The 19,693-nt window shown below is 41.5% G+C and overlaps 1 long non-coding RNA gene across 1 annotated transcript; it reads left to right on the top strand.

Annotated features, from left to right (window-relative positions):
* The first annotated feature begins 4,738 nt into the window (after positions 1 to 4,738).
* On the top strand, positions 4,739 to 19,693 carry LOC115600806. The gene is made up of 2 exons (XR_003989165.1): positions 4,739 to 4,773; positions 19,583 to 19,693. It is a non-coding gene; the product is annotated as an uncharacterized LOC115600806 (long non-coding RNA).

Here is a 19,693-nt window from a genome sequence, read left to right as displayed (position 1 = left end):
CAACAAAGAATGAATTTTGAGGAAACCAGACGAGCTCAGCAGTGACCAGATGAGTTTGGCGGTATCATCAGCAGGCCACAACCCAACACTATGTACCGTCCCTCCTGCCCTGAAAGACTATTACAAGAGATGGAGCCTGACATCATGGACTGGATGAGTTCAGCAATTTTACAGGGATTGGTCCATGGACTAGGGAATGATATCTTTCTCTGTGTGTGGGTGTGGGTGTATATATATGTGTATATATGGGACAGGGGTGATGGTGTGCTGAGAGATGTGGGATCTGAGCATGACGTGAATGGTATGGAATAAGGGGTGGATACTGTCCTGGGTTCAGCTATAGCAGTCATTTTTCTCCTGCTTAGTAGCTGGTGCAGTGCTGTGTTTTTTAACTTTCAGCCTGGGAACAACGCTGATAACACCGATGTTTTTAGTTGTTTCTAAGTAATGTTTATTCCAACCAAGGACTTTCTCAGTCTCATGCTTTGCCAGGGAGGAGGGGAAGCCGGGAGGAAGCAGAGACAGGACACCTGACCCAAACTAGCCAAAGGGGTATTCCATACCACAGCACGTCATGCCCAGTATATATAAACCGGGGGGAGTTACCCGGAAGGCCCAGATCACTGCTCGGGTCGGGCTGGGTATCGGTCGGCGGGTGGTGAGCAATTGTATCCTCTCCCCTTGTTATTTCACTAATCGTTATTATCATTGGTGGTAGCAGTAGTGGTTTTGTGTTATACCTTAGTTGCGGGACTGCTCTTATCTCAACCCGTGGGAGTTACATTCTTCCCATTCTCCTCCCCATCCCTCCGGGAGCGGGGGGAGGAAGAAGGGGGGGGGGGGAGTGAGCGAGCGGCTGTGTGGTTCTGAGTTACCGGCTGGGCTCAAACCACGACACCTATTAATATCTAGGAAACTTAGTCAGTGACAGTTCCTTTCATTGATTCATAATTCATACCCATACTAAGGAGTGTCTGATCAAATGAGTTATACATATTTCCCTGTGTATTTGCTAACATAGTCAATTTAAAACAGCCACCAAAAGAAAAAATTATTTTATTTCTTCTGAGCGTTAGAAAGTTTAAAAACATAGGTTCTTGAAAAATTAGACTCGCAAAATGCTCCTGGTGATCACAGAAGATCAGTTTTAACTGAATTTTATGGCTGTTTGTCACCACTTGTTGCCTGGTCTTGCTAATGTTTAGTGTTCTTGCTCTGGCAATATATAGTGTATATCTCAGGTGTTAACTTGGCAGAAGCCCTTGTAAACATAGTTCTAAACTTTAGGAGAGTCCATCTGAAAATATGTTTCAATAATTGAATAAATGGCACACAGAGTAACCTCACGGCATGAATGGGACACATCAATCACAGAACTTGAGTCAGATGGAAGGATTTCATTAAAGCAAAAGGAATATCTGTGGCATGAAGCTCAATTTGTGAAGAGTTCAAACCGCAAGACTCCTGTTAAAGAAAGGCTGCTGCTGAGACACATCAAAAGATAATCTTTATTGAAGAACAATTGCATGACCTAGTTTCCTGGTCAGCAACAAGCTTTTGTAGAAACTTCAGGAGCTGATAAAAAGCTCTGTAAATTTAGCATGTGTAGTTTTACCTTTGCTCCGCTAGGAAAGAGGGATTTTAAAAGATTTTCTGCCATCTTGCCTTACATTTAATTGTAAAAGATATGTAAACTTAGGAACAAAGTTAGTCCACATGGGATATTTGTAAATGGCATGTGTGCTTGCCATGATGTCAGTGATTTAGTCCTCATGAGCAGCAAAGCTTGCATTTCCCAAGGGATTACAAAAGTCATCCTACTAGCCCCAGAACTGCTGGTTTTGGAATCCATTCCTCATGAATACCACTGAGTAGCCTTATATCTTTGTATCTGACACTTCTCAAACAAAGAAGTGAAAAATCAGTAAAAATAGCAAATTGAAAAAAAAAATAAAAATAAGAAAATAATTGGGGGGAAAAAATCCCAAAATTGTAAAAAAAAAACCTACAAAACTGTTTAATCCACTTAATTTTTGGTCAAATGCACTAGTTTTGCATTCATGATGAAGTATGTGATGAGTGACCTCTTCTTGACATTAACCATTCAGGTATTTTCTTCATGATCTGCACGTTCTGTGACACTGGAACCATCCAATAGTATTTTGTTGCTGTTGTTCCAGACAGGCTTGTCCCTACTTTTGTACAAGTACTTTAGAGCAGTGTTCTCAGTCCCTTTTGTACTGTGTTAAAACCAAGCAAGGCAAAAGGCTGATATTTGCACACTTTACCATACTTTTTAATGTAATTCAGAATCTCATTTGTTTTGTTGAGCTAATTGTAACTGAGAAACCTGTCCTACAATAAAGTTGGGCCAAAGCTCACTTTTATAACATATTAAGAGTTGTAAAGTATGCCTACAATGAGAGCCCGAACAGATTAAAAGCAGTCATAAATGTCCTGCTGACACCAAGAGTGCAACAGAGATATAAGCACCACTTTCACATCCTCCTTAACATTTGAATAAGTGGAAAGGCAAGTTTGTACCTGACAGCTATGAAAAAAACATTTCCAAAAAAACCCCAAAACATTAAACTGAATGTAAATCAGATGTCTCTCTCTATGACACATCAGCAGCCTTGGCTGTAGCGATCATGAGATGGTCGAGTTCGAGATTCTCAGGACAGTGAGAAGAGCATGGAGTAAGCTCACTGCCCTGGACTTCAAGAAAGCAGACTTTGGCCTCTTCAGGAACCTGCTTAGTAAGGTTCCATGGGATATAGTTCTAGAGGGCACAGGGGCCCAAGACTGCTGGTTGGTATTCAAGGATCACCTGCTACATGCTCAAGAGTGTCGCGTCCCAACTAGAAGGAAGTGCGGCAGGAGGGCCAGGAGACCTCCATGGATGGATAAGGAGCTGCTGAGGAAACTTAGAAGGAAAAAAGAAGCTTATAAAAGGTGTAGGTGAGGACAGGCGGCCTGGAAAGAATACAGGAACGTTGCCCGGGAAACTAGGGACCAGGTTGGGAAAGCTAAGGCCCAGTTAGAATTAAATCTGGCAAGGGATGTGAAAGATAACAGGAAAGGCTTCTATAGGTATGTAGCAAATAAAAGACAGACTAGAGACAACATGGGCCCTCTCCGAAAGCTGTCGGGAGAACTGGCTACCATGGATTTGGAGAAGGCTGAAGTTCTTAGTGACTTCTTTGCCTCAGTCTTCACTAGCAAATGCTCTGACCACACAACCCAAGCCTTGGAAAGCAGATGCAGGGACTGTGAGAATGAAGATCTTAGGCCCACTGTAGGAGAGGATCAGGTTCGAGACCATCTTAAGAACCTGAACATGCGCAAGTCCTTGGGGTCTGATGAAAGCCATTCGCGGGTCCTGAAGGAGGTGGTGAATGAAGTTAGTAAGCCATTGTCTATCATATTTGAAAAATCATGGCAGTCAGATGAAGTTCCTGATGACTGGAAGAAGGGTAATATAAGCCCCATTTTCAAGAAGGGGAAGGTGGAAGACCCAGGGAACTACAGACCAGTCTGCCCACCCCTGTGCCTGGCAAAATCTTGGAGAAGATTCTCCTGGAAAGCATGCTAAGGCACATGAAAAACAACGAGGTGGTTGGTGACAGCCAACATGGTTTCACTAAGGGGAAATCCTGCCTGACCAATTTGGTGGCCTTCTATGATGGGGCTACGGAACTGATGGACAGTGGCAGAGCAGTTGACGTCATCTACCTGGACTTGTGCAAAGCATTAGGCACTGTCCAGCACGACATCCTTGTCTCTAAATTGGAGAGACATCAATTTGATAGACGGGCCACTCAGTGGATTAAGAACTAGCTCGATGGCCACACACAAAGAATTGTGGTAAATGGCTCAGTGTCCAGTTGGAAAACAGTAATGAGTGGTGCCCCTCAGGGATCGGTATTGGGACCGGTTCTGTTCAACATTTTTGCCAGCGACATGGACAGTGGGATTGAGTGTGCCCTTAGCAATTTTTCCGATGACACCAAGCTGTGTGATTCGGTTGATACACTGGAGGCGAGGGATGCCATCCAGAGGGATCTTGACGTGCTTGTGAGATGGGCCGATGCCAACCTTATGAAGTTTAACCCAGCCAAGTGCAAGGTCCTACACCTGGGTCGGGGCAATCCCAGGCACAGCTACAGGCTGGGTGGAGAAGAGATTCAGAGCAGCCCTGCAGAGAAGGACTTGGGGGTGTTGGTTGATGAGCAGCTTAACATGAACCGGCAGTGTGCACTTGCAGCCCAGAAAGCCAACCGTATCCTGGGCTGCATCAAAAGAAGCGTGACCAGCAGGTCGAAGGAGGTGACCCTGCCCCTCTACTCTGCTCTCGTGAGACCTCACTTGGAGTACTGCATACAGTTCTGGTGTCCTCAACATAAAAAGGACATGGAGCTGTTGGAGCAAGTCCAGAGGAGGGCCACGAGGATGATAAGGGGGCTGGAGCACATCCCGTATGAAGACAGGCTGAGAGAGTTGGGGCTGTTCAGCCTGGAGAAGAGAAGGCTGCGTGGAGACCTCATTCATAGCAGCCTTCCAGTATCTGAAGGGGGCCTACAGTGATGCTGGAGAGGGACTCTTCATTAGTGACCGTAGTGGTAAGACAAGGGGTAATGGGTTCAAACTTAAACAGGGGAAGTTTAGACTAGATATAAGGAAGAAGTTCTTTACAGTGAGGGTGGTGAGGCACTGGAGTGGGTTGCCCAAGGAAGTTGTGAATGCTCCATCCCTGGCAGTGTTCAAGGCCAGGTTGGACAGAGCCTTGGGCAACATGGTTTAGTGAGAGGTGTCCCTGCCCATGGCAGAGGAGTTGGAACTAGATGATCTTAAGGTCCTTTCCAACCCTAACTATTATACAATTCTATGATTCTATTCTAAGATCACACTATGTTCTCATTCATATTGAACTCTGCCCATTGTATCCACTCTGTGTCACTGACTATGCTTCAGGGCAAGACTGAAGGGAAATACAGCCTTGGTATTTACCGTAACTCAGTTCACTGAGTTCAGACATAATCTTTCCAAGAGAAAGATTGCAGGAAAAGATACAAGTGAACTGTTTCTGCCTTTATGTGATCACAGAAATGGCCAATTCACACCATCAGCAAGAATTAGATTGCTGCTCTGAAAAAAGCACACAGGGTCCACAAATGTTCATCTTTCTTGTACCTGTAAGGAATGTTAGCAGCTATGGTGGAGGACAGAGTCACCACCACCACTACTGTTTTAAGATACAAAGAGACACTTATAGAAAATTATATGAAGTTCTTCATTAGGTAAAAATCTTTTCAATGAGTTTGGTTTTGTGTGACAGGACAAAGCCACAGCTATCTATAAAAAAAAATGCACCAGATTGTAACTAGTACTAGATAATTTCTTCCAGATTGTGGTACATAGTAAAATATGGAATACATAAAAAATATTCATACTCTGTCAGCAAGTGACAAAAGCCGATTATTGCCAATTGCTGACCAATAAAAAAGTGAAACAATGCTGTTGATCTTTGTTATAAATTCACACATACTTGGATGTTACTGCCTCAACATTGACAGCCCTAGAGTTAAAATTTATAAAACAAAATACAGCAGCACTTGTTTGTCTCATGAACCCTGGAAGGGAGGGGCTGCAGGCTACTGAAGATCCTTTTCCCCCAGTACTCAGCACTGGTGAGGCTGCACCTTGAATACTGTGTTCACTTCTGGGCCCCTCATTACAAGAGCGACATTGAGGTGCTGGAGCAGGTCCAGAGAAGGACAACAAAGCTGGTGAACGGTCTGGAGCACAAGTCTGATGAGGGACCTGGCGGGGTTTAGTTTGGAGAAAAGAAGGCTCAGGGGGACCTTATCGCTCTCTACAACTGCCTGAAAGGAGGTTGTAGTGAGATGGGAGTCAGTCTCTTCTCCCAAGTAACAAGTGATAAGACTAGAGGAAATGTCCTCAAGCTACACCAGGGGAGGTTTAGATTGGATATTAGGAAAAATTTCTTCTCAGAGAGGGTGATCAGGCATTGGAACAGGCTGCCCAGGGCAGTGGTGGAATCACCGTCCCCGGAAGTGTTCAAAAAATGTGTAGACAAGGCCTTTAGGGACATGGTTTAGTGGTGGACTTGGCAGTCCTGGGATAACAGTTGGATTTTATGATCTTGAAGGCCTTTTCTGACCTAGTTGATTCTATGATTGTATGATCAAGCAACAGGCATGTCCTGCTGGAACTTTCTTCACTGCAAAATATTAACTCTTATCTCTTGCACAGAAACAACCACGAGAATGCTGAATACATGTTCATTTTAAAAGGTAAAAGGTTGCTTCAGTAACTGGACACCAAAACCACTATGAAATTAAAAAGGGAAATGAAATCAATAGTAGGTCCAGGAGGAGACTGTGTTCTATGCTTGGATCTGTTAGCAGGCGTGCTGGGTGCATAGAGATTAGCTGATAAATGGCTGATTCAATAGACTGGTAGCAAACACGTGCTTTGCTAGAGATGACTTTTTAAGTCACCATACATCAAACAGACAGTGTCAGCCTTTGAGGATAAACCAGTGATGGCTTGTTGTGCTCTTTGAAACGCCTCGGAGATCCAGAGACTAAAAAAGTGCCTGAATGTTCCCCTGAATCCACTGGGAGGATTGAAAGCTTCAAAGAGGAACACTATCACATCCAAGGGGAAATGCATTGATTGAAAGAACCGGTGTGAAATAGTCTTTAATAATTACCAGAATGCTGGAATCGACTGGTGTTTTGCTGAGCTATATTTTATCTTTATTGGATTAACTGTGACACAGTAGGTTATGTCAAAGGGAATCTGTATGAATATTAAAAGTAAATGTGGTGTGAATAATAGATAACTTACATTAGATGCAACAGCATGCAGCAATTTTTATTCACCTATGTAATTAGATTAAAACAAATATGCTGAATAAAGTATATTGTCTTATATAATTCAAATTCAAAAGTATCAAAAAGTTATGAAACAGGGAGAATTGCTCGTCTTTAGAAGACGCATGCAGTTACACACATATAAACACAACAGGGCATAATTTTATGAAAAGTTACAGAGTTACAGTGAAAAAGATTTGGTAATGAATAGAAAACTGATTTAGTCTCAAATTGTTAATAAATGTTCCACATATCTACTTAAAACTTGGCAGCAGGTATGTGCTGTTTACTACAAAAAAAAAAAAAAGTTAAAAAAATATATATATAAAGGCAAAAAAAAACCCCAAACCAACCAAAACAAAAATCAACCAACCAACCAACCAAAAACAACCTAAAAAACACTCAAACCAAACCATACATAAAAAAATCCCAAAACACAACCATCTAACCAAACAGGAAATATAACGAACAGAAATTACAAGGAAGCTGTGCTAGGATATTACATTAAACCCTTCTGGACATTTTAAATTTGTGCAGTCAGCACTGGGTCTTCTAATTTCTTAAATGACCAGTTGCATGTTCTGTAGCACAATGAGTGTTTTCTTATGTATGCCACAGGAATATATATTGTGGTTTTGGAATTTTTAAGCATAGTCCAATTTTTTGCAAAGCTGAGAACTCAAAAATATTAATTTTAGTGATATCTATAGAATCACAGAATAATTTAGGTTGGGAGGGATCTCCAGAGGTCATTAGACAAAACTCTTGCTCGGTGCAGATCTAATTAGGCAAGGGTGCTCTGGGGCATGTCTAGTGGAGTCCTGAACAATGCCAAGGGCAGATATTCCACATCCTCTTTGTCCATTTGCTTCAGAATTTGATCATCCTGATGAGGAGAAAAAAAAAAAAAAAGAAAATTCCTAACAGCTGAAGATGCAAGTGGCCTTCTCTGGGTCACGTTCAACTTATTGTGCACTAGGACCCCTAGGTACTCTTCCATAGAACTATTTTCCTTCCAACTGGTCCTCAGCCTGTATTGTTGCATGGGGTTATTCCACCTCAGATGCAGGATTCAGCATTTGTTAAACTTCGTGAAACACCTGCCAGTCCATCTCTCCAGCTTGTCCAGGTTTCTTTGTCTTGGGGCCCTGCCCTTCAGTGTACTGACCACTGAAGTCAGTTTGATTTTGTCCACAAACCTGCTGAGGATGCACACCATCTTATCATCCAAGATGCTGATGAAGACATTAGCTTTGTTCACCATATTGATCCCTGAGAGATGGTACTAGTTACTGGCTGCCAACTGGACTTTGTGCCACTGCTATGCGCACTTTTTTTTCATTAGTCCAGGCAATTTTCCAATCCCCTGTCACTCACTTAAGCAGCTTGCATCTTACCAAGTTGGTGATAATGAGACTGGGAGACTGTCACAAGTCTTGATAAAGTCAAAGTATGTAACACTCACTGCCTTGTTCACAGTGCCAGTCACATCACCATGGAAAGCAGTTGGGTTGGTCAGGCATTATAGTAAATCCATTGGTAAACCTATGTTGGCATATGACAAAAGACTTCTTGATCCTCCAATGTTTAGAAATTACTTCTGAGAGAATTTGCTCCTTTCCAGGAGTTGCCTGGATCCCACCTCTTGCATTTTCTGAAGTTGGTTGCAACATTTGCCTTCTTTCAATCATTAGGAGCCTTATTTCAAAGGTTCCTCTATCCTTTTGAATATGACAGAGAGCTACCTCACAATGACATGGGCTAGCGCCTTCATAACCCTTGGATGCTTCCCATCTTGTCTCATGGAGTTGTATATCCCTAATTGTCTGTCCTGAGTTCAGTTGTAACAGTTATTTTTCTCATTCTCAGTAGCTGTTACAGTGCTGTGTTTCAGCTTTAGCCTGAGAACAGTGCTGATTGATAACACACCAGTGTTTTAGTTGTTGCTACGTAATGCTTACTCTGATCAAGGACTTTTCAGTCTCATGCTGTGCCAGTGAGGAGGGGCACAAGAAGCTGAGAGGAAGCAAAGACAGGACACCTGACCCAAACTAGACAAAGGGATATTCCATACCACAGCATGTTATGTCCAGTATATAAACTGGGGGAGTTACCCAGAAGGCCCAGATTACTGCTCGGGTTGGGCTGGGTATCGGTCGGCGGGTGGTGAGCAATTGTATCCTCTCCCCTTGTCATTTCCCTTATTATTATTGTTATTGGTGGTAGCACTAGTGGTTTTGTATTATACTTTAGTTACTGGAGTGTTTTTATCTCAGCCCAGGGGGCTTATATTCTTTTGATTTTCTTCCCCATCCCTCTGGGAGTGAGAAATAGAGGGACCACCTGTTTTGAAGAGTCTAGCTTTTTTTTAACCAGTGTGTGAATTTATACATACATACATACGTGCATACATACAGATATATACTGCTTGTGAAAAAGTCAGGGCAAGGATAGAACAAGTTTTAAGGAGTATCTGCTAGTCATAGTCTTAGCCATGTGTCTAATGTTTAGATTTTGTAGAAAGCCATCAAAGAAGTCAAAATTATGGCAGAGTTGGTTTTGTTGGGTTTTTTTAATCTAATCACTCTCTTACCTACTAGGGAACTGCTGCATAGGAGCAGTTAAAAATGAAGTCAGTCTTTATTTACCTTTAAATGGGTCAGTATACGCTGAATAAGTCCCTTTCGTTTGCAGGTTTTATCAATCAAATCAAACTATTCACCTAGTGCTGAAGAGCTAACATTACATAGCTGCTGAGGCAAACTTGTTTTTTACAATGGTGCATTTAAGCCAATGAACACAGTTTGCACAGACCAGACATAGCCATAGCTTCTTTCCAACTCCACGCAGAGCTGGGGAAATCTATTGTCACCAGAGGGATGGCTGACCTTATAGAGATGACTTTAAACTAAGAATGGCAGGAGAGGGACAGAGTAAGCAGTCTTCAGACACTCAGCATGCTGGGGTGTCCCTCTAAAGTGCTGGTATACTAATGCATAAACAATTCAGGTTGTGAATAAACCTGACAAAATAGAGACTGTGTGCAGTCGCATGGCTATGATTGTATTGGGATCATGGAGATGTGGTGGTATGGCTCCCATGACTGGAGTCTTGTAACAGAGGGATACAGGCTTTTTAGGAAGGACAGGATGGTAAGAGCAGGAGGAGTTGTCCTTTATGTGAGAGAACAGCTAGATAGCATGGAGCTCTGCCTACAAATGGATGAGGAGAGCTTATAGGTTAGGATTAAAGAAAGGACAGGTAATGGTGTCATTATAGTGGGTGTCTAGTATATGTCCGCTAACAGGGAAGAACAAGAGAATCAGGCCTTCTGCAGACAGATAGGAGTAGACTTATATTCACAGGCCCTAGTCCTCTGGGGGAACTCTAACCACTACCCACTGCTGGTGGGACAACAAAGCAGGGCAATATCAACCCAGGAGTGCATTGATGATAAATTCCTTCTCCAAGTGATAGAGGAGCCGATGAGGAAAGGTGTTCTGCTGGACCTCATACACACCAACAAGGAGGGGCTTGTTGAGGATGTGAAGGTCAAAGGCAGCCTTGGATGGAGGACCATAAGATGGTGGAGTTCAGGATCCTGAGGGCAGGGATAAGGGTGAAAAAGCAAGCTCATAACCTTGCACTTCAGTAGAGCAGACTTTGACCTCTGAGGATCTGCTTAGAAGATTGGATAAGGCCCTGGAGGGAAGAGGGGCCCAAGAAAGATGGTTAACATTCAAAACTCACCTGTTCTAAGCTCAAAAGCAGTCCATCCCAATGAATATGAAGTCAGGCAAAAATGGCAGGAGGCCTGAACAGAGGAACAAGGATCTCCTGGCCTAACTTAAATGTAAAAAGAAAACCTATTTTTCTTTTGAAAAAAGAAGGTGGAAGCAATGACAGGTAACCTGGGAGAAAAGCTAAAAGCCCAAATGGAATTGAATTTGCCAAAGTGACAAAGACAAAAAGAAGAGCTTGTATAAATACATGGGTGACAGAAGGAAGATTAGGGAAAAGTAGGCCCATCTCGCTACAAGACTGGAGATCTGGTTACACAGAGCATGGAAAAGACTGAGGTACTGAATACCTTCTTCACCTTACTCTTAATGAGCAAGACTGATTTTCAGGAGTCTCAGGCCCCAGAGATTTGGGAGATAGTGTGGAACAAGAAAGACTTGCCTTTGGTGAAAGAGGGTCAGGTTAGAGAACCGTTAAGCAGACTGGGCATATGTAAGTCCATGGGGCCTGATGGGCTACACTCATGAGTATTGGAGAAGCTGACTGGTGTCACTTCAAGGTCACTCTCAATAGTCTCTGAATGGTAATGGCAAATGAAAGAGGTACCTGAAGACTGGAGGAAAGCAAATGTCCCTCCTGTCTTCAAGAATGGCAAGGAGGATCCAGGAAACTACAGGCTGGTCAGCCCCACCTTAATCCCTGGAAAAGTTATAAAACAGCTAATCCTGGAAAGCATTCCCAGGCGCATGAAGGACAAGGTGGTAATCAGTAGTAGTCACCACGTATTTACAAAGGAGATGTCATCCTTGACCAACTCGATAACTTTTTAAGATGAAATAACCTGCTCAGTAGGTGGGTGGAGGGGAGAGGCATTGATATCGTCTACCTTAATTTATTAATATGTATAAATACCTGAAGAGAGAGTGCAAAGTGGACAGACCCAGGCTCTTTCCAGTGATCACCAGTGACAGGACCAAAAGCAATGGGCACAAACTGAAATGGGGGTTCTTCCTGAACATCAGAAAGCACTGTGATGGTGACCTGAGCACCAGCACAGGTTGCTCAGGGAGATTTTTGAGTCTGCATTACAAGGGTTATTCAAAAGCCACCTGGACACTGTTCTGGGCAACCTGTCTTTGGCCTCACTGTTCTTCATCAGCCATAGGCTCTGTCCCCACACATTTTGTTCAGAGCTTCTGCAGGTGCACACACAAGGTGTTCCAGCTCCAACACAACCTTTGAGCTTTGGCATGGGGGGAGAGCAGCAGCTGTGGGCACTGAGCAAAGGCAGCCCCTTCCAGCAGACATCTTTTAAGTAGGGGGGTTGTACAATATGTCAGCTGGACATCTTTTCCAGTTTCAACCTTTCTGTGATTCTGTGAATGGGAGAGCATATAAAAATATTAATAGTTACGGAGTGTTCTTATGTACAACTGAATTGACAGTTGTAATCACGAAGTCACCATATTTGCAAAACACAAATTTAAAATGTAACTACTGAAGGACCTTCAGGTTTTGGATTCCCGTTTCACAGACATTTTGAAATGCCTTATTCTCAGGGAAGAACAACAGAGCTACAAGGTGTCCTTACAGTGCTCCGAATATAAAGTTTAAACAACCAAATAAACATATAAAATGCATACGTTACAAAATGAGGCAAACTCATATTTTTCACATTCCAAATGTGAAATTGTGCAAACGAAAGTTAGCTAAAGTAATTCCATGATTCATTAAAATCATTAGTCAAAAGTTGTCTCTCTTCTCAACGTGAAATACTACAATAAAGATATATTTGCTTGATCTCTCTCTTACATGTTAACATGGGATTGTCCATAACTACTCATTTACAAAAGAATTATACGCAAGATTCACTCATAAAAACTAATAAAATTGCCATTTTAGAACAATTACCCTATGCTGCAGAATAGCTAAACTGAGATACCTGACTTAGGCTTAGGATCTGGCCAATAATGTAATGAGTTTACTTTGCTTTTTATAGTGAACAGCAGTCACTGCATGTTACATTAACTGATGACCTGTAATTATGGAGTTTTCACAAAATTGGTTTATTGGCTCAATAATGTGACCAAAGCACCTGTTGTGATTACACCACGAAAATGTAAAGCCCATCACCCTGTTAGTTTTTGTAGAGAACCATAATCAATTTCAAAGCATGCAGAAAAAATGCAGATTACTCTTCTTTACATAAATTTAAGATTATAGCAAAGGCCAACAACCAGTGAATTCACTAGCAAGGCAGAAGCATCTATTTCTAACTCATTGTGGAGACAAGGTGGAAAGGTTCAAGGCACACATGAAGCATTAGCCATTATTTAGAATTCACTAGATTGTGTTGCTTCTGTCACCCTTGCAACTTAAATAGCCACTCATACTCATGAAAACAGTCAAGCACAGCATATTTTACCCAAAGCTCATTATGCTGCCATTTACTTCTTTCTCGCTCTCTCTTTTAATCTATGCTCATTATAGAGGATATTTATGCCTAAAACAGTGCCTGCTTTCCAATCAACCTTCTCTTTCCTGCCTGGTCTATTCAGCAATGACAAGAACCCAGTGACATATGCATTGAACGACAGATTATGACATCAGAATCACCTCAAGGATGAATCTCGCAAAGCAGTTCAAGATACATGAGCACTCAGAAACACTTAAAATGGTTATTATATTGAAAAGCTGCCCACTTAAATGGGAGCTGACCTCTCTGGAGAACTTGGCTGTATAGGCCACCTCTGCAAGGCACTGAATGCAAGGCACTCCTTTCCTCCCCACCACAAAAGCAGCACAGGGGAGTCTTTTTCTGAAAAGCAGCTATTGCTGCTCCGCAGCTTATGCCACATTTCTGTGCATTGGTACATGTGGTCTCATACAGCATCTGAACGGGTCCTTAGCAAATGCAAATCATAGCTTCAGTCACACCAGTGAGGCTATGGCTAGTTAAAACAGACTTGGACCTGGCCCGCTTTGTAAAATTTAAAAATAAATGATAAAAAATAAATAACAAACCTAAAGGCTTTGCAAGGAAATTTCCAGCGTAAGTCAGACTTTTTTTTCTTCGGTGAGTTATAAACCCTGGAAAGTAGCAGGTTTATAATGGAAATGCTGACACAACTTTAACTATAGCGTTGCAAATGGCGATGCTATAATTAAGCTTCGATCTTCTTTGGAAAAAAAGGAAGAGGGAGGTTATTGTTCAATGGACTGCTCTGTCATTTGCTGCAATGATTCTTAATTGTGTCTCATTACTGCAAGATGATCATTACTCTACTTGTCTATCTGATTTAGAGACCACTAAAAGTGTCTTGTAACAAGCAGCCATCTCCTATGCAACAGTCCTTTGGCTCTCACCCTCATTGCTCACAATCTGTCCAATTATTTGTCATTAAAGTAATAAAAAGGACTGCAGCAGAAAATGTGGGAGGTAATTGTTGGAAGCCTGCCGAGGACAAAAATGAAAACTGTTTTCAACGCACTGGGAAAGTGACATTGTTAATTAAGTGTTAGAGAATATGCAAATCCGTCACAATCTCAAGAGACCGTCATAAAATAGAGAAAACATTATTATCATTTGAGGTAAAAGAAGGCAGAGTTACCCAGTCAGTGTTAGGTTTAGTCACTTTCTAAGAGCCGCAATGGCAAAAGAGTGCAAGCTACAAATAAAATGAGCAGATGGATATATCTCAGCATAAGCTGGCCTTCCAACATTCTGTAGCTCAGAGCTAGGGAAGACGGCAGTGGTAGTATGGGATCCAAAACTAGGATTTCCCATAAATGCTGTTTATTTAGTCATTGGATATGCACACTCAATTTCCTCCAAAAAATGGCAGAAACAAAATTGAGAAGTGTGTGTTCACTGTTTGTTTATATTATGGATTCTGTTGGAATTTACATTCCACCTTCATGGGTTCATTTATTTAAGCAGAAAGAGAGAGAAAGGGAAAAGAGAGGGGGAGAGAGACACAGAAAGGAAGAGGAAGGCAACTAAAAAGTTAAAACATTGCAAGAGTCTTTTCAGCTAAGTATTTAAAACAAGAAAATAAAATAAAAAATACATCCATTCTGAATCACTAAAGGGAAGATTATTGAAAACAACTGCAATTTGGGTGAACTGTGAGCACACACAAAGGTGTTGAGTGTTACTTCAAAACAATCAAGCGGAAAAGATTCAGTTTTCCCTAATGCTGAGCTTTAGATAGGAAAAAGATATCCAAATTTAGGAGGAAACCAGTTGAAATATGAGTCAATTGACTTAACTGAACTTAGTTTGATTATAAAATCTTGCTTTCAAGACCAGAAATGCATCCCTTCTTTTCCTTATCAAAGAAGGGATCTGCACTCAGCAAGCCTCTCTGGCATCCTGATAGGGATCTTGTCTGAGCTGGGTAGGGAAGACAGAGCCACTTATAAAAGTATCACAGGTTTATACAACGCATCTTCGGTAAAGACCATAAAGGAGCTATTTTGTCCATGGCCATCCAATTTTCAAGCTTTTGCTGAGGTTTCCCAGGTCAGCTGAGAACAAAATAAAAAATAAAGCTTCCCTGTCCCTTGTGTATGTTTCTGCTTTCCTGCTTGCTGATACAAGGCTTGCTTAACATGTAGTTTTGAGTCTGACAGGAAAGAACCACTCCTTTGGAAAGATAAATGTATGAAAGCAAGCTGGTAGACAAACTGTGGCCTTGGGCCAGCCTTGGCAAAGTAAATACTGGCAAGCAAATTGTTGGACCTTGTGTTTTAGGAAAAGAGAAAGGCATATTTAGATTAACATAGACCAGATGTCTTCCCTTTTTACCCACTCAGGTCTAACACAGGATGATCAGGCAAAAAACACAGGATTACCTGACACTCCAGGAACAGTGGAGTCAGTAAAAACTTGACCACTCTGTGGAGAACTAAGCTGCAGCAAAGTTTAGTCTCTATTATTTGGTAAGTAGAATCATAGAATGATTGAATGGTTAGAGTTGGAAAAGACCTTAAAAATTATCTAGTTCCAAGCCACCCGCCACAGGTAGAGAAACCTTCCACTACTCCAGGTTACTCAAATCCTCATCAAGCCTGGCCTTGAACACTTCCAGTGATGGGGCAGCCACAGCTGCTTTGGGCAACCTGTGCCAGTGCCTCATCACCCTCATGGTAAAGAATTTTTTCCTAATGACTGATCTAAATCTCCCTTCTTTCATTTTAAAGCCATTCCCTCTTGTCCTGTCACTACGTGCCCTTGTAAAAAGTCCCTCTCCAGCTTTCTTGTAGGCCCCATTTAAGTACTGGAAGGCTGCCCTAAGGTCCGCCGAGAGGTTCCTCTTCTCTAGGCTGAACAAGACCAACACTCTCAGCCTGTCTCCATAGGAGAGGTGCTCCAGCCTTCTGATCATCTTCGTGACCTTCTCTGGACTTGCTCAAACAGGTCCACGTCCCTCTTGTGTTGGGGACCCCAGAGCTGAACAAAGTACTGCAGGTGGGGTCTCATGAGAGTGGAGTAGAAGGGCAAGATCACCTCCTTCGACCTGCTGATCATGCTTCTTTTGATGCAGCCCAGCGTACGGTTGGTTTCTAGGCTGCAAGGGCACACTGCTGGGCCGTGTTGAACTTCTCCTCAACCAACACTTCCAAGACCTTCTCCTCAACCAACACTTCCAAGACCTTCTCCTCTGGGCTGCTTTCAATCCATTCTCTGCCCAGCCTGGAGTTGTGCCTGGGATTGCCCCAACCCAGGTGCAGGACCTTGCGCTTGACCTTGTTTAACTTCACGAGGTTTGTACTGGCCCACCTCTTGAGCCTGCCCAGGTCCCTCTGGATGGCATCTCTTCCCTCCAGCCTGCTGATCACACCACACAGCTTGGTCATCAGCAAACTTGTGAAGGGTGCACTCCATCCCACTGTCCATGTTGCCAACAAAGATGTTGAACTTCGTCAGACTCAATACCAACCCCTGAGGAACACCACTTGTCACTGATCTCCACTGGCCATTGACTCCAACTCTCTGAGTGCAACCAGGCAGTCAATTCCTTATCCCTCAAGTGGTCCATCCATCAAATCTGTGCCTCTCCAGTTTAGAGACAAGGACGTTGTGCGGTGTCAAAAAGTGTCAAAAGCCTTGCACATTTCCAGGTAGATGACATCAGTCACTCTTCCTTTATCCATCAATGTTGTGGCCCCATCATGGAAGGCCACTAATTTTGTCAGGCAAGATTTTCCTCTAGTGAAGCTATGTTGGCTGCCACCAATCACCCCCTTACCCAAGTAATCAAGATAAATCATGCTAAGCAGATAAATCTAATTGTTTTCAAATAATTAGAATCCATTCCATGTGTTTTGATTAAAAATAGCTTGAAGAGGTGATCACATTTCTTAGTATGATGTATCAAGTCACACTTCCTGATTTTGAGAGGTTCCAAGTGATGACACATGATGTCTGTACCATTGAGTGAAACTGTTTACGTGATGAGCATGTTCTCAGGAAAGAAGAAAATTGGCTGAGCAGATGATCAGCCACTAGCCTTTCATGTTATTGGCACTTCTTTCTGAAATGAGTTTTGAGATGATTAAATGAACATAATGCTCTCAACACAATAAGCCTAGTGATCTCAGTGCACCTTTCTATGGGCCACAAAATCTGTTTCCCATTGATTGCCTATGCTGAGGAAAAAGTGAATATTGGCAAGGAAAAAAAAATGTAACAACATCAGACTCTAGGGTTTATGAAATACACAACGTATAGGGACATTTACCTGTTCTACATTTGGCTACTATTAATTTCTTTAGGTACTGAGAATCATTTTACAACACTAGCAACACAATACAGAAAACGCAGAAAATTAGAAAGTTTTAGTGAATTCACAAAGGAGCAGAATGGGAATAAAAATCATGAGGTTGTAGTGTAGTGTAAAAATAATTTGATTTTTAGGACATATTAAGTTTCCTCTTCTAGGGTATGCTAATTTACAGGAGGTGGTTTTGGGTTTGGATTTGTTTTTTTTTTTTTTAATTCCCAGTTCTCATAGTGTAAGGTTATGATCTCCAGTGTAAAGGTAGGCTACTCCAACTTAACACTTGCCTTTTTTTTGCCATTTTTCAGCCTCTCATGCTTTGTCTTTCTCTCATTTGCCTTCATTATAACACTATTGTTATTATTATTACTGCTATTATTATTACTATTATTATTATTAATATTTTAGGCATGGTGTAAAATGATGCACATTAAATGTATGGCTCTCCATCCTCCTCCTATTTTCCCAAGATCGCTTTTTCAGCATCAAGTGGACACCACATGAGTACTGGAACCAATGCCATTTGCAGGTTGATTTTGTTCCTAGTGCTTAGAAGCTTTGACAGGAGGCAATTTTATCAGGCCTGTGAATTCTAACAGTCTGAAAATAAGACTCTCGTCAATCTCTGTTCTAAGCTTTTCATTAGATCCAAATCCCTGGCTTCCTTCTGAAAATTAAATGAAGAAAATTGGAAATACTGATATCCCATTCTGTCTTCAACAGTTAAAGTGCAAAGTTTGTATATCCACTCCTGTAGCTCTATAATTTAAACTTGACTAAGCTGGATAGGAGGTTCATTTACTCTTTGTCAGAATACTTTTGATAAGCTGAATAAGAATGAAAAATATAGAAGCAAGTTCCTATTCATCTAACACATTGCAAACATTTTTCACTACCTGTTGCCCTTCTGCTTTTTCAAATTAAGCATATAATTAGTTTGACTATATTCTTTCCTTGGAGATAGACAGGGAAATCTATGACTTGTGAAGGTGGAAAACAAAGAAATCAATAGATGTCTGCTTCAGGGACGATTTGTAAGTGTGTCAGTGAGAGTTGTCAGTTGTGCTATCTAAGGAGCTATTATATGGTCTCCCTTAACTTTCCTGAGTTTGTCACAGATTATCTGTAGATTTTGATTGAAGAATCAGTAAAAAATAAAATTAAACAAACTCTGCTCACTTAGAGCAGAGAGAATAGCACTGGGAATCTACTCAACCATTTCTCATGAGAGAGATTTGATTCATATTCATCTACTCAAACAAATGCACCTCATGCCCAAACACAGGCTCAAGAACACATACTTATTTATACAATGGGCTAGAAATGTAAAGTTATGAAGCGGCTGGGGAAGAAAATGCAGGAAAATTTGGGTAAAAAAAAGGCTTTGTCAAACTATTTGTTCATTTTCACTCTAGGGATGCACCACTTTTATTGTGCATCTCAGAAAAATTTGTTATAGATATAGATCTTTAAGATGAAAATGTTACATTCCGTGAGCGTAAGTTTTTTCAGCACAACTATGCTTTCCTATAAACTAGTAGCCTTAAGCTAGTAGAGGAAATGAACAATATTATTTATGTCAGTTTCTTTGATTTACTGTAGCACAGAACTAGCACTCCTGGGTTTTAAGCAGAAGTTCAATTATTTTCTTCTATAGGAAAATACTATTAATTAATGATAGGGTACCTTACTTCAAATACGATTTTATAAATCTTCTGTCAACTTACATTAGAGATTAGCTCAGCTTTGAGATCTGAACAGGTCCAAGCCCACAGGATACATGTAACCAGAGCCAAACTTCATCTGGGCAGATGTTCTGTTCCAGTTATTTGCTGACCCCAAATACCATGAAATGGATTCTTTATGTTATATCTGGGAAGTGTAATCTGGGTTAATAACCTGCATTCTTCTTTAGTCACAGTCTTATTTAATATTTTTCAGGTGCAGAAGAATAACTATATGAAAAAGATTAAATGTTGTACCAACTTGTTATGGGAAGATACCTGCACTCATCTGGAAGAGATCTTCTGGATTGGATTTACCTCCAATCCAGAGGCATTGGAGGAAGTATTTAATAATATATATTATTATTGGAGGTAATGTATAATAATATGTATTATTATTCCTCGATAGTAAGCTATATAGTAAGACTAGGCTGGTCAGAGCCTTGAGTGACATGGTCTAGCGCAAGGCATGCCTGCCCATTGCAGCGGGGTTGGAACTAGATGAGCTTAGGTTCCTTTCTAACCCTAATCATTCTATGAT

Source organism: Strigops habroptila, chromosome Z (genome assembly GCF_004027225.2).
Source record: "Strigops habroptila isolate Jane chromosome Z, bStrHab1.2.pri, whole genome shotgun sequence".
Lineage (NCBI taxonomy): Eukaryota > Metazoa > Chordata > Aves > Psittaciformes > Psittacidae > Strigops > Strigops habroptila.
Note: the sequence above shows the minus strand (reverse complement) of the source record. Positions and strands in the feature narration are given on the sequence as shown.